The sequence below is a fragment of the Sceloporus undulatus genome, chromosome 1 (genome assembly GCF_019175285.1).
Source record: "Sceloporus undulatus isolate JIND9_A2432 ecotype Alabama chromosome 1, SceUnd_v1.1, whole genome shotgun sequence".
NCBI lineage: Eukaryota > Metazoa > Chordata > Lepidosauria > Squamata > Phrynosomatidae > Sceloporus > Sceloporus undulatus.
Window position 1 is genome coordinate 229,505,958 of NC_056522.1, and position 15,829 is coordinate 229,521,786.

General features: G+C 40.6%; 1 long non-coding RNA gene across 1 annotated transcript in view; it reads right to left on the bottom strand.

Annotated features, from left to right (window-relative positions):
• Positions 1-15,595, bottom strand: part of LOC121919646 — a 92,704-nt gene extending 77,109 nt beyond the window's left edge. Inside the window, exon 1 of the long non-coding RNA XR_006101539.1 lies at positions 15,472-15,595. This is a non-coding gene — a long non-coding RNA (uncharacterized LOC121919646). The remainder of the gene's footprint in view (positions 1-15,471) is intronic.
• Positions 15,596-15,829: the final 234 nt, after the last annotated feature.

Consider the following 15,829-nt stretch of genomic DNA (forward strand, 5'->3'; position numbering starts at 1 on the left):
CAACAAAAGATTGACTAACATCAGGCATTTTCTGGCTCTTCCCTCTTTTTTCTGAACTGCTACTAAGAATTACTACTGTGTAATTCCAAGGCCTTCAGTGAAGATCAAGCAATTTTTAGCAATGGAACATTTGAGTTATTTCACCACCCACCAAATTCATAACAAGTCCTTAGGGCAAATCATCCCCTAGAGGATAAATTGATCCTTTATCTGCTAATGTACTGTAAATGCAAAGATGCTGCACAGCTCTTATTTGTAAATAACTTGTGTCACACTAGATGTTGCAGCAATAAGAGTTGCTCTTTTTAAACATATGAAAGAAAATTATATTATATTAATTACTGAAATCCAGTGAGAACATTGGTAGAGCACATCTCCTAAAGTATCCCTACACCATCATCTAGGAGGTGACTGCAGTTTCCTCTTCCAATCTGTATAACAGAAGCCAAGGAGTACTGATGGACATAGCTCCAGCCCCCAGTGACTGACCAATGGATGGGATCTGTTCAGATTTATTCAGGCTGCTCTTGGGTACTGGAAATAGGAGCGACCACCCGTCTCACCAGGCAGGCTGCTTTGCCGCCTGGAGCCGCGGCGGCAATTCTCACCCCAGCATGACTTGGTCACGCGGGGCGGAAGGGGTGGTCCTTAGGGTTGCAACCTCCAGTCCTAGATGGGGTCACGCTCTCCACAAAGGACTGTGTTCACAGTCTGGGGGTGCTCCTAGACCCATCGCTTCACATGAGAAATCAGGTGAGTGCGACGATCAGGAGTGCCTGTTATCAGCTTCGGCTGATACGCCAGCTGCGCCCTTTCATGGAAGTAAAGGACCTAGAAACTGTTGTACATTCACTGGTAACTTCACAACTTGATTTCTGTAATGCACTACATGGGGCTACCCTTGTGCCTAGTCCAGAAACTTCAACTAGTGCAAAATATGGCAGCCAGGTTGGTTACCGGAAAAACTAGGAGTGACCGAATAACACCCATCTTAAAATCTCTTCACTGGCTGCCTATTAGTTTCCGGGCACAGTACAAGGTGTTGGTTATAACCTTTAAAGCCCTACATGGCTTGGGTCCAACCTATTTGAGGGATCACCTGCTTCCATATAATCCGCCCCGCACCCTCAAGTCTTCTGGGAGGAATCTATTGCCACCTTTAAAAACCAGACTAACTGCTACCTCCCAGAGGGCCTTCTCTGCAATTGCTCCCAAACTATGGAATGGTCTGCCAGACGAGCTCCGTCAAATTGCCAGCTTAGACAGCTTTTTAAAAGCTGTCAAGACGGATCTCTTCCAGCAGGCCTTTCCTGAATAAAAGTGCCCGGCCACAGAATGACTGCCCCCCCACATCATGTATCAGCCCACCGCTCTGTCCTCGTATTTTTTTTAATTTTTATTTTGTGTGTGTTTTTAATAGATATTTTAATTGTACATGTTTAATTCTGTTTTAAGGGGGGAATTTGGGACATAATTTTGTAAATGTGGATTTTAATATGTTGTGAGCCGCTTTGATTGTCTTGTAACAAAAAGGTGGGATATAAATACAAGTTTCATTTATTATTTATTATCCTTCTGCCTTGTGCCACTCTAGGGGGCAGAGGACCGCTCTATGGCGGCGACTCCAGTCCTCCAGGGTGGCTCATTGGCTGGGCTGCCCTGGAGGAGGAGGCTGTCAGTTGGTGTTCCTTAGCCCCTAGGTCATCCCAACGCTGCCATCACATGATGGGCCGGGTCCAGGGCCTATATAAAGGCCATGCAGTCTGGCCCCGGCACCATTGGATGCTCGGCTCTCCCACCCTCCCTCCCTAGGGTTTGTGATTCAAGTCACAACTTTGGGGCTGGCAGCATAGGTCATTGATCTGGTTGGTGTGGTACCAGGGCTACGGAGCACTGGTTTGGGAGCCATTCGGGACCTGGGAGCGATCAGGGCATGCATTGTGGCCATTGCAGGGGCCACAACACAGGTGCATCTCCTGGTGACTAGGGGCTTAGAGAACAAGCGAGTGGCTGGTTCCATGGCTGCCAGTTGGTGTTCCTTAGCCCCAAGGTCATCCCAACGCCTGGAGGTCACCAGGCAAGCTGCTTATCCAACAACCAGGGGGTTGTTCGATATTTCAGATCCTGACCGTATGCTTTTGGCCAACCCTACCAATTGTTTGCTGTTGCTAATAAAGTTGTGGCCTTTCTTCCAGCTCTGGCTTCATGTGGTTATTAGTGGCAGCCTCCCAGCAAACAGTTTCTGCCTCCAGTAGTCCCCACAGCCAGTTGGTAGCTCAAGGGAAAAAACTGTACCTAAAAGCTCTGTGGCTGCTGTAGTACACCTAGGCTGAGGTGTGTTGTGCAACAAGAAACAAAATACCTTCTTCTTCAACATCCTCCAAAATGCATACTCTGGCATAATTGAAAGTTATGCTGATGTGTGCTGCTCAGAGGTTTCTGATCAATAAATGATAATAATGCCTGCTTTATTTATCATATTAATCAAGCACACCAGGAGCCTCCATGAATGTGAGAATTCAAGAACCATTGAAGTTCTTTTTGTTCAGGGAAGATCTGCTGTCACATCAGATCTAGCCAAAGAACCACATTTTCCTGGGGCAATTGGCACAATACATACCCTGTGATGCCAGGATGTTTATGTCTTGATTAGATCTTTGGAACAGGGAGCAATCCTGAGTAAGCTGCCCCACATCATCATCTCTTTTGCCCCTTTTATCTGTTCTGCACTGTTCTGTTTATTTGTTGTACAAATGTACACCATATTTGGGATTGGATCAAGCTCCGAAGTGTAATAATCTGGACATATTTCCACTATAAGTCCTGCTGAAATCAGAAAGTCTTTGAGATATTTTGGGAAATTATTTATAACAGGTTTATAACAGGTTTCTTTCATGTTAATTTATCCAAATTTTTTACTAAAGTGGACTCTGGGTTCTAGGCACATATAAGAACATCTCTTCACTAGTTGAGAGAAATTCTTCTCCTTTACAGAAATGTATGAATAACATTTACAAAGTTCTTTGGGTCTCAATAAAATAGCTTGATCCAATCCCAAATATGGTGTAGAACATTTGGAAAGTAAACAGATGGATTCCAAAATTTCTGCTGAATAAACATGTTCAACTCTTCTAACATAAAAATCTGTCTACACACACACACACACACACACACACACACACACCAGAAAAAATGGCTCCCAAAGCACACATACACACACACATTTCACCAAACTATTTTTTTATTGAAGCAAGGGATCTGCAAATAAGAAGTGGAATTGCTGGGCCCTCTTGAATTAGTGGAATTGCATGTATTGGCCCAGCAAGACCCAACCCCACAGCCATCCTTTATTGAAAATTATGCAGTAGTTATTGAACTGGTTTACCCCCAACAGCCGGGATGCCAAAAGAAAAACTTTGCCTGAGGAAAAGGCCAGCCACTTGTCAGGTTTAGATGGGATCAGGCAGCTGTGCCCCTACCTGAAAGACAGCTTTGAAGCTGAGCTTTCTCAGAAAGAAACAATATCCAGAATGAGAAGCAGCAAATCTGGATGGGCTGTTAGCCAATCAAAGAACAATAATGACTTGGGTAAACAGAAAACATGACACATGTCCCAATGGGATGAGTTATATCATTGTCACCCAAAGGCCAATGATATGAGTGTTTGTGTGTGTAGCAGATGATTCCCAAATTTTTTCTTCATTTGAATATATTAAGGCAAATGCAGAACTGACCTCAATGCCAAGAAAATAAAATGGTTAACCTCCTTCCAACTCCCCCAAATACAATTGTCTCCAATCTGATTGCCATTCAGAAATGCCTATCACGCCAGCTGTCTGAACAGATGGGGGTTGTAGTCTGAGTCATCTGGATGGCCCTAGATTGGAGAAGCTGCTCAAAGAGCTATGCATGACTTGGATGCTGCCTTTCAGTTAGTTGTCTAGGCCCAAGAAGAAATCAGAATTACACATTTTATTCATTGTGTACCTTGCAATCACGTCAAGAATGATTTTATTTTTTAAATCCTATGCATGCATTAGGAGTGATTTCCATTGAGGCTGCAGCAAGGGGAAGGGAGAAGAGAGACTTTGTCATTTGCTTTCCAGCCATGATCTTCTTACACATTGTGATAAGGAAAGCTAAGCAAAGACTTCTATTGGCCACTGAAAGTGAATGTCAGGGCATATGTTACTTCTATAAAACATGTAAGTAGAGAGAAAAGTTGGGGGGGTATGTTGTTTAGTTGGCAGGTATATTTTAATAACACCTCTCAGTTGGCCTTAATATGACAACATCTGTTTCTGAATTCTAGCGGATCTCAACAGAATATGTTATCAGTCTGTGGTTACAATCCAACACCCCCTACATGAACCCTATGCAGCCCTCTTGTAGAATAGCAACACTGTGCAGCACATGTCAATAACTAGGTGCCATTTCTCAATGTGAAATGCACAATATACAATATGCAACTGAAATTCACATGGCACTAACACAATACACAATTACAATGTGCAGCTGAAATACTCAGTATGCAATGTACACACAAGATGCAGTGGAACACATTTTCTGCACAACTCTGCTTCCACTGCTATCAGTAAAATATGTCCATTGTGCACTGGTGACCTTTTGGCCCCACATGCATTGTGTGACTTGTATAAGTGTATTGTTCCTAAACAGCAGCCAGCATAGAATAGTTGTTTGAGTGTTGGACGAAGATTCTGGAGACTAGGGTTCGAATCCCTGCTTAGCTATGGAAGTCCACTGGGTGACCTTGTGTAAGTTATATACTTTCTTAGCCTTAGAGGAAGGCAAAGGCAAAACCTCTTCTGAACAAATCTTGCAAAGAAAACCCCATGATAGGTTTGCCTTATTGTCACCATAAGTCAGAAACGATTGAATGAACACAACAACAATGTCCCTGGATGCCAGCCTGTATATTGCTCGGAAGCATAAGGTGATGGCTCTCTGATTCCCCCCTCTGCTTTCCACCAACTATGGTTGTTTGGCAGGACTATTGCAGAAAAACTAAGAGATCTGGGAATGGTGAATGGTGAGCTTTAGCAGAGTTGTGCCTGTGGAACATTTATGCTATGTTGGGCAGTGTAGGGTCCTCACCTGTATGTGTGATTTTTTTGGCAGGCTGCTCAGCAAAAAGGCTCAGAAGACATTCCATCCCGGCAATCTATGCTGTTTTATTAAAATTGCTTTAGGAGGTTCCAGATCTGTTACATGTGAAAAAAGCAAGCATGGAGGGCTTCCAGCTACAAATGAACTGCACAACAAAGTGAGCCACATGCATGCTTGAAGTGTGGGACAGAGATAAAACATGAGTCCTTACACAGGGAACAGACTGGGGATCCATCAAGAACTAGGCGTGAATATGCCCAGCCAAAAATGATCTGCAAGCCCTCAAAATGTTGTATGAATACTAAGTATGATGGGAATGGGAGACCACCAATGAACGTCAGATGCTATGAATTATATTTCAGAAGTAACTAGCAAAGCCGCCTCTGGGTATTCCTTGCATATGAAAACTCTATGAAATTCATGAGGTTGCCATACATTGACAGTCAGTTTGAAGATGCATGCATGTACACACATACACATAATGGGATTACAGGGGCCGTACTCCAGCATATTTTCATGCCTTACCTGGAGAACTGCCCTTCTAAGATGAGAGGCAGGATGATAGACTGCAGTGAGTCTATACTGTAGGAAGAGCTCAAGGCCCCAGTGATCAGCCATTCTTTGAAAGCACAGAAGACCTAGACTCAGCCTCCAGAGAGTATCCACTAACTCAAGAGTGGGGATCAAGGGCTGACTCAAAGACTGAGCTTCCCCCAAACTGTAGGGACAGAAGGTTTCAGAAGATACAGAACATCAGGCCTTGGCCAACGACAGGAGACATCTCATGCAGCAGGTATGTAAGGGAATCTTCCTATGGTATATATAAGCATATTCTGTTTCAGCAACCCCTGCTGCAAAGCATGCCTCTCTTGCTAGTCCTGCGTCTAGCTACCAGCATTCCTTGGATTTCTGTTACGCAGATGTCCTACCAACCTATGTCGCACACCATTTTGCCCTTCTCTTCTGGCTACCCCTTTCTCTACCTAATCATCCAGGAGGACTCTTCTCTATTATCTGCCCTAAGCTTACATTCTGACTATTGTCTTTGTGTCATCCATTGAGCTTCTGCTCTGTCCATGTACTAACCCAAGCCTTACTCTGACTTTAGTTATCAAAACTCCCTTCGAATTTTCTATGTGCCAGGAACACTTGTTAGCTTTGTTGGACACATACAGGCATAAATCAAGACAGATATTGCACCACAGGAGACCCCTGGCCTGATTTGATTTGGGCAGAGGACTCCATCCAATGAGGAGAGTTACACATTCTGAATCTTCTCTTCAGTGTGAAAGTGCTTGTTAAGTAATTTCTTGTCCCTCCACTTCTCAATGCTGGTTTTTGCATTTATTTTCCTGAATCACTTTTACTATCACCATTTTTAAAAATTACTTTGTTCAAATTGCCTCTCAAGTTGTGGAACCTGGGGCTTCATCAAAAAACCTCGTCAGCCTTTTGATTTCCCTAGAACACACAGTTTTGGCATTTCAGGTCTCTCTTTGGCTATATATTCTGCATATATTTGATGTGCCATTTGATACAGAATGCTCCTTCAAGTCTATTTCACATTTTGAAATACATTATGGGACTCTAGTTACTTGTAACAACCTTTGAGATATGTAATAAGTGGACTTAGAAGTCCTAGTTGTAGCACTGGAAGCAATGTTGTTGTTTTTTTCTCTCTCTCACAGAGCTACATACAGTGGACCCTTGTTATCCGCTGGGATTTGGTTCCAGGAACCCCTGTGAATAACAAAATCTGTGTATGCTCAAGTCCCATTAAATACAATGGCATAGCAAAACGGTGTCCCTTATATATAATGGGAAAATCAAGGTTTCATACTTGAAATTTATACTTTTTTTTTAATATTTTCAAGCCGTGGATGCTTGAATCCGTGTATAAAAAATCTGTGGATAAGGATGGCCAACTGTATAATCAATATTGCTATAACATATAGGAATACATAGGAATTATCTTCAAAATGTTCTTGTAGTATGAGGTTATAATAGGTGTCTCTCCCCTATTGTGTTGCTATCTTCAGGACATCAAATGTGCTCCTCTGCCCTTCTTTTGTTGTTTGGGCGCATTTATAAATGCTCTCTGTGTGTGATAGATATGCAAATCAGAGTAAGTTCTAAGTTGAATATATTCCAGCTGAAGTAGGTATTATATTTGAATTACAAATGCAAGAAATGGAACACCGATTTAAATGTCATCTAAAAACTAATTCACATTTAAATTCCCATTCAGTAAAGTGTAGGTATTTTATGGCTAATTTTAGCATTTACATTTAAGTATGCATATACCAGTTCCTATTAGTTTTTACTATTGATTGAATAAGGATGGACACAATTCAAGCAGATTTAAGCAGTTTTAAGAACTCTTCATCTAAATGGGAGAGATTTAAGTTCACATTTAACAATCCCACAGAAGCTAAGCAGATTTAAAACACTCTCATTTTGACTAGATCATAATGTAAAGAATTAAAACAATTTCTTTTGAGGTGCAGATCACTCTCTCTTTCTCTCCAACATACAGATTTGGAATAAAATGAATAGTGAGCAATGACTGAACTATTTTCTTGTCATAATATAAATTTGAATATATATATTTTTACCTTCTGGAATTGAAGCTAAAATTTGTAGATACCTAAAATATTCTTAACAATTCCACTCAGGGGTGTAGCTATTAGACCAGGACAAAATGAGGATATTGCCCCCAAGTTAAGAATTCTGCACCCTCAAATGAAATCTTCCTTCAGCCCCCAATTTTTTAGCTTTGCAGTAACAAAAGCCCTCCCCCCCAAATTCCTGTTTCCACTGCATAGGAGATATAGGTATCTGCGCTATAAGTATGGCATTAATATGAATATTCTGAACTAAAATACAAGTAAAAGTGAACACTGAAGTTGAAAGAGACTGAAAACTGAGGTATAAGTGTGAACAGACTAGGATGTTCTAATAACCATATTATCTAGTTTCTGCATCATATGGCAGTCTTTTGCTTTCCACTATATGAGATCTCCCTACACAACTTTTTTTGGCTCTGTGTTTTTTTTAATACTGAGATTTGTGTTTTCTAAATGGCCACACTTTTATCAACTATAACAGCAAACTAGATATTGCTCACAGATCTACACAGGTGTGACCCAGCAAAGGTCAGTATTCCAACACTTTGTTCAAGTATAGAAAGTTATAAATAGAGAATGAAATGATAGTTCTATATAAACAGGTGATGCATGCTGGCCTTCTAAGGTCATTATAGACAGGGCAAAAACAAACCCATCCCTGACACAATGAAAAGTCAGGCAGTATGTGAACTGAGAACATCTAGTTAGTAGAACTTTGCAGATATCCCAACTGATAATTTCCATGGAGAACTCATATATTTTGTCCTAAAATGTACTGGTTTTGAGTCAATACATTTTTATCAGAAGTTTTAATCAAATGTAGCCAACCAGGGAAAATAAATCTTTTCATGAGGAAAATAAAAGATGTATTTCAAACTATAAGAGACATATTCTAAATTTATTTTCCATGACACTATTGGACAGTAGCCATCTAACTGAAAATTTCAAATCCAAGTTAGGAAAGACATACCAGACTATGAAGATGTCTGAAGTAAATGCATCCCTGGTGTGCAACTCTTTAATAAGAGAATTGCTTGGGCATGAGGATTTTTTAAGGGATAAATGTGAGAAACTGCATTTTGGTTGGAAATATAAATTGAGTACAAATTTATGGCCATGGTGTGAACTGTAGTGCATGTGAAAAAGATCACAAGATTAACATGTTATGTGGTAGCAAAAGAAAGTCAATGCAATTTTATACTGCATCAAAAGAACTATAGTGTTCAGAGTAAAGGAAATAACAGTACCACTCTATTTTGATTTGGTCAGGTCTCACCTGGACTATTCTGGCCACCACAGTTCATGAAGGTTATTGGACAAGTTCAAATGTGTTCAGAGGAGGATGACCAAGATGGCAAAGGGGCTGAAAAACAAGCTCTGTGAGGAACATATGAATATGTTTAGTCTGGAGAAGAGAAAACAGAGGGCTTTCTTACATTACAAAAGAAAAATGAGAGGCGGTGAGATGCAGCTTTTAATATTATTATGTTATTATTACATTTATTTATATAGCGCCATAGACTTTACATAGCACTTTACAAAGGAGAAAAACAATCCAAAATAAAAACAAAAGCCTGCCAATCTAAAACCAAACGATTATAAAATTAATAAAATATTACTATAACAAGGTTAAAAAAATACTGTAAAATTATAAATTAATACAAATAATATGGACAAAAATCAAAATGAAAGTTGGAACACTTCCCTAAATAGCATAGTCTTTAATTTAGATTTAAAGTAGTCTAGAGAGGTGGTGGTCTGCAAATTCATGGGAAGAAGATTCCAAAAATAGGGGGCAGTGTGGGAGAAGGGGCGTACCTGAGAAGGGGCGGAGGAAATCTTTGGCTGAATCAGCAGCCCCGAATCACTAGAGCGCAGAGCACAAACAGGAAGAGAGGGGGAAACCAGTGCTGACAAGTAGGTGGGGGCCAAACCGTGAAGGGCTTTGAAAGTTAGTAATAACAACATAATGAATTCTGAATGGGATCGGGAGCCAGTGAAGGGACAACAATAATGGAGTGACATGATCATAACTGTGGGTGGAAAAAATTATCCTATCGGCAGTGTGTTGTACTGAAATCAAGGGGGCAAGATAGGCAAGAGGAAGCCCAGTTAGCAAAGAATTACAGCAATTCAGGTGAGAAATGACCAGTGCACGAACCAAAGTCTTAGCAGTAAAAACTGAAAGAAAAGGCCCGATTCTCGCAAGATTATAAAGAAAGAAACAACATGACTTTGCCATGGCCTGAATTTGAGGAACAAATAAAAGGGAAGAATCGAAAATGAAACCAAGAGTACACGCTTCCTTCACAGGTTGAATGTTAGTGCCACTAACTGTGACTGAAAATGAATAATGCAGAGTTGGCTTTGGCAGGAAAACAAGTAGCTTGGTCTTATCCATATTGAGCTTTCTGCTCATATTCCCGCATAATGCCATAGTATTTCAGTTTCCCCTGTAAAGGAAGCTGGTCATATTACAATATGACTTTTGCTAAATGGATTTTTCCAGCAGGACAAAAGGCATGGTTTTACAATCACCTCCCTCGACAATACAATGGAATTGCTTCATGGACATGTGGGAAGATACAGAAAGCTCCTTCTATTTTGCTGGCTCTCATCTTTCTTTTGTAATGTAATAAGGCCCTGTGATAGCTATCTTTAAATATCTGCTGTTATATAGATAATGGAGTGAGCTTGTTTTCTGATACTCCAGAGAGCAGGAACCAAAACAATTGATATAAATTACAAGAAAAGAGATTCCAACTAAACATTAGGAAGAACCTCCTGAGAATAAGAGTTGTTTGACAGGGAGAGCTTCTACACTCTCCTTTCATTAAGTTTTTAAAACTGCAATTAAATGGTGACCTCTCATAGGTGCTTTATCAGGGAATTTTTGCATGGTAGGGGGTTGGACTATCTTGCCCTTGCAGTTCCTTCAAATTCTGCATTTATATGGTTGCTATGAAGGTAGATGTGAGTATGAAATAGGGTTCTTCCCAACAGTCATTTAGTCTGGAACTGACACGCAATGTTTTTCCAGTCTTAAAGTGAGTGAATGAAGTATATAAATTCTACACTAAGGGGGAATACAGACTGGGAGAAAGGAGCGCCAAGACTGCCCCTGATGGAAGCCGCAACAACCAAATGGCATGGCCTCTGGGAGCTGGGTGCCATTGGCACCTTTGCATGCATTGATGGTGTCCGCATGGTGCGGCGCCATTTGGATGCTGCACTGCACATACATCATCATGGTGTCCCCCATGTGGACGGGGAGAGCCAAGATGGCATCTGAATGGCATGGTAGGGCTTGGGAGCGGAGCATGCGGATGCTCCACTCTCCTGAGTCCTAAAATCGGTCCCAGGCTGGCACAAAGTGCCAGTCACCTAAATTAGTAACATAGAAATACCCTCAGTTTCAACCATGTTAGTGTAATCATTCACTTAGCTCTCCCCTTACTAGCTAAAGAGTCAGGTAAGCTTATGTGGCAAAAATCACAACTACAAAAACACAGAAACAAAAGAGGATAAGCTTTATATATCGCCATAGCTGCTACATGAATAATTTAAACCAGAGATAGTATTTTCCACCTCTCTTTTCCCAGGTGTGTTGGTCTATTTGAAGATAAACATATAAAACATTTTCCCAAGGAGACAGCCATGACAATTTGTTTCAGCTTAAAAAAAGGAATAAGATGAGCTTTCAAAGAGCACCTTAGAAACAAAACTATTTGAGCATGATTCTTTATTCATTTCAGTTCACTTCTTCAAATACCCCTGAAAAAGTGGACTGAAATTCATGAAAACACATACTAAAATAAATCAGAGAATTCTGCTAGATTACTTCTTCCCTGCCCTTTTTAGGCACACCCATGACTCCTAAAACATTTAGGAGTGCAGGGCAGATAGGTAAAATAGGAAGAAAGTTTTTCAAGGAGGAAATTGAAAATGACTGTACATAAGTTTCTCTCAGTTTCCAGTCTGTGGAGGCAATGCAGCTGAATATTTATCTGACAGAGTGCTCAGACATATGACCACTAGTAGAAATATCTCTGTGTGAATCATCCATGTATAGTGGACAGCCGGTGCTCTTTCGATGACCGCAGCTTCTCTTTTTCAAGATGCTACAAGGGATGGAAATGGCTGCAGCTGTTCCTGTGATTGAACTTAGTCCAAACTGAAATTATTGGCTGCATATTCAGCACTTGGGAAAGTTAAGGGTGTTTCTCTTTGTTTTGTTTTGTTTTTCTTTGTGTTGTTTTACTCCAGATCCCAAAATTACCCAAGAAGCATGGTTACCAGCTTTTCCAGGCTCTGAGTAACTCAGACTTTCGATTTGCACTCACCAAATAATGATTTGGCAGCTATATGGCTGGCTTCCTGGACAGAGCTTATCCTGGCTTCTTGGCTGGCTTCCTCCAAATGACAATTTTATTCATAAAGCAACAATTGGCTCTTGAACACTATAATTAGCACAATCACCAAAGCCAAAACCAAAGCACCAAAATTGCTGTGAGCAATGTGAACCTGAGCAGAAGAGAGGTATTACCTATTTGTTTCAATCCACTCTAGCTTTACTGATAGTGAAGGTGTGGATAATGAGAAGATAAAATATTAAGACTCCCTAATTCATCAGTTATTTTTTTAGCTGTTAATTCTGCAGATTCTCCACCATGTTTTCTCTTGGGTTGGTAATACACCACTACCAACATCTTGCTGCTTACTTTTTTCCTTCAGTCTGCTTGCTTCCATCAACAAGTCAATTACTTGTGAATTTAACTGTCTTCAAAAAACAAAAACAAAAAACCCTTGAATTATCCACACCACTTTGCTCCCATATGTATTAATTATAATTATCATATTTATCATATTATGATAAAAATGACAATAATTCTCAATAGAGAAGTAATTAATTAATTAATTAATTTACTTACTTACTTACTTACCGTATTCATACCCTGCTCTTCAGCCACAAAAGCTCTCATTGGCTTATATATAGCTAATTAGACATTTCCCTGCCCTCAGGCTTACAATCTAAAAAGACATGACACAAAAGGAGAAGTCTTATTTGTGGCTGAGTATTTTATTCCGGGAAGGCCTGCTGGAAGAGATCCGTCTTAATGACTTTTTTGAAGCTCTCTAGATTGGTAATTTGACAGATCTCGTCCAGCAGGCCATTCCACAAGCCACTCCCAACTTATGTTTAATCTTGTTTTAAAGGGGGGTACTATGTATATATGTATATATTTTAGTCTGTTGTACGCCACTTTGATTGCTTGGCAAAAGGTGGGATGAAAATAAAAAATATTTATTTATTTTAAGGGAATGGCAGTAGGGAAGGGGAATACGTCCAGCAGTTCTTCTTTCCCTCCAAGCCCTAGACCATGGCAGATAGACTGGAGGGATGGCTCTTATTATTATTTTAGGCCAAGCCTGATGAAGGTGACAGGTCTTTCTCTCCCTCCAAGGCCTGGACCATGGCAGATGGACTAGAGCAGTGGTTCCCAACCTGGCGCCCTTCTCCAGAACCTGCCTGCTCCACTCCTTCTGGGTCCTCCTGCCCCTCTATCCTCACTCCGTCAGCCCTCCCTAAGCCCAATCTCTTACAGTCCATTTACACATTCATTACCAATCATTAAGTGGAGAAATACTAAGTGAACAATATTTGTGAACACATAGCACATAGACTTGTCTTGTTTTGTAATCTCAGTTTCCTAATTCTCTTATTCAGTCCTATCCATGTTGTTGGATGGATCTGGATTTAGATGTACCAGGACTCATAAAATGAATTTTCCAAACTCTTTCATTCCTTGGGCAGACCTTCCACCCAGCCCTGAAAATCTACACAGAAGTGGGATGCTATTGGGATGTTCCCTATCCTCACATCTGCTGGGCAGCCTCCTGAAAATGCTCCACAAATTATAAAGAGCCTGTGTTGAATACCCTTAGTTGTGTGCAGCAGGGAAGATGGAGATTTCCCCACCTCAAATCAGATGGATTTTTCCTGTGGCTCTGGAACCCTTCCATCAGTGAAAAGCATATCACAGATCCAACCCATGGTCTCTAGCCCTGCATGATACTGAGAAGCACTAATGTTAGGGACACAGTGGTTCATTGGTTGAGATGCTAACTCTGACAATTGCAAGATCAACAGGTCAGCCATTTGAAGCCCAGGCACTGCATGATGGAGTGAGCTCCCATCACTCGTCCCAGCTTCTGCCAACCTAGATGTTCGAACTCATGAAAAAGTGCAAGTAGATAAATAGGTACCACTTCGGTGGGAAGGTAACAGCGTTCTGTGCAGTCATGCTAGCCACATGATCACAGAGTTGTCTTTGACAACTCTGCCTCTTCAGCTTAGTAACAGAGATGAACACCGCCCCCTACAGTCAGTAATGACAAGACAATCTTGTCAAGGAAAAACCCTTACCTTTTTAATGTTAGCTTATTCTTGGAACAAAAGCTATGTCTGGTTTTCATATATCACAGCACTGTGTTAAATACATGGTTTTCTTAGCTTGGATTTTATCTTTTTTTAAAAAAAAATGAACTTGCTTTCCTTTCCTGAAATAGTTCTGTTTTCTCTGAAAGAGAGAATGTGCTTTCCTTTCAGGCAGGCCATGCTTGAAAGAAAAATGATGATGAAAACTCTTTACTTGGATTGTGAATTTAAAGATGTGCCTACTTCTTATCTTCTTTCTTCCCCCAAGGTCCTGAGATGCATTATGGTCAGAAGAAAGCATGTCTTTAAAATTTATTCTGGTGGGACAAATGAACCAAGATACAGCTTCCTCTTTCCTCCTCTTGGTGCAATTGCAAAGAAATTGCTTGCACTGCTGCATTTTTTGACATTATTAAGGCGACCTGTTAAGATGAATAGGATGTGAGAAAGAGAGACAAGCAAGCTATATAGAGATAGATGAAAGCAGAAGGGGGGTGGGGGAGAAAGAACTGTTGCAGAGCAAAATGATGAATTTTTGAAGACTCTCCACACACCTTGGATGGATGGACAGTGACATCTATCTCCTTCTCACATGGCTTACTCAGTGTATACCCTGGTCCCTAATCAACACTTAGTAGATGTTTTCAGACACAAGACTCTCTCAAGTTATACAGGGTGTTCTGCTTCATTGGAAATTATCTGATTCTCCTGTCCAGTTGTATTCCTGTTATTTTGAAGGACCCTGGAGATTAAGATTAACTATAGCAGATCAGGGGTGGTTGAAGGGATCTGAGCGGCTGTCTTAATATCAAATTCCCAGGCTAACACTTTCCTTCCAAAAGATGCAAAGAGCGTAGGAGGAAATCAAACAGAAGGAAATGGCTGCTTTCCACGCGTATCCAAAGGGAGAAGAGAAACAGTACAAGAAGGTGAAAGCTCTAAAAGAATGCCCATAGAAGGCCAAATAAACTGCGGGAAGGGTGGGAGAATAATAAGCAATGAATTCTGAGATGCATGGAACCCACTAGAATCATCTTTATTGAACCAATCACTCAAGATACCTGAGAGACAAAGATGTAACCATCCATATTCATGATCAACAGGATATCACTGATGCCTCAAGAAGAATGCCCACTTCCTTGAAGTCTGTATACACTTTTATAATTGACTGCACACCAGTATATGTCAAATTAAAACTGAATGTTCATGAAATGGAATACAGAGTGAAATGCTTTCATCATAAAACAGGTTTTCTTGGAAATAAAAGATTGTTCTTACCATTTCCCACAGGCAACAGTTTAGTATTAGGGCTGTAAAATAAAGTCAGTAGTTTGATGCGGGGGGGGAGTGACCTGTAGTGCTCAGCCTGATTTCATGCATCCCTTGTCCTAATTTCGAAAGCTCTCTGCAAATGATCAGCAAAGACTATTGGTGGGTTCAGCACCACCAGTAAACAGCCCCTGAAAGATTAACCTTTTCTCTGATCCAGGGACAACCTGACAATTGGTGGTTCAGCAGGTTAAACATATTGTTTTTAATTGAGGGTATTTGGTTTTCGTCATATCACTGGCATAGAGAATGAAAAAGAAAATATTAAAGAAAGACTTTGTAAGACTGAACTTTTCTTGAGAGAAAT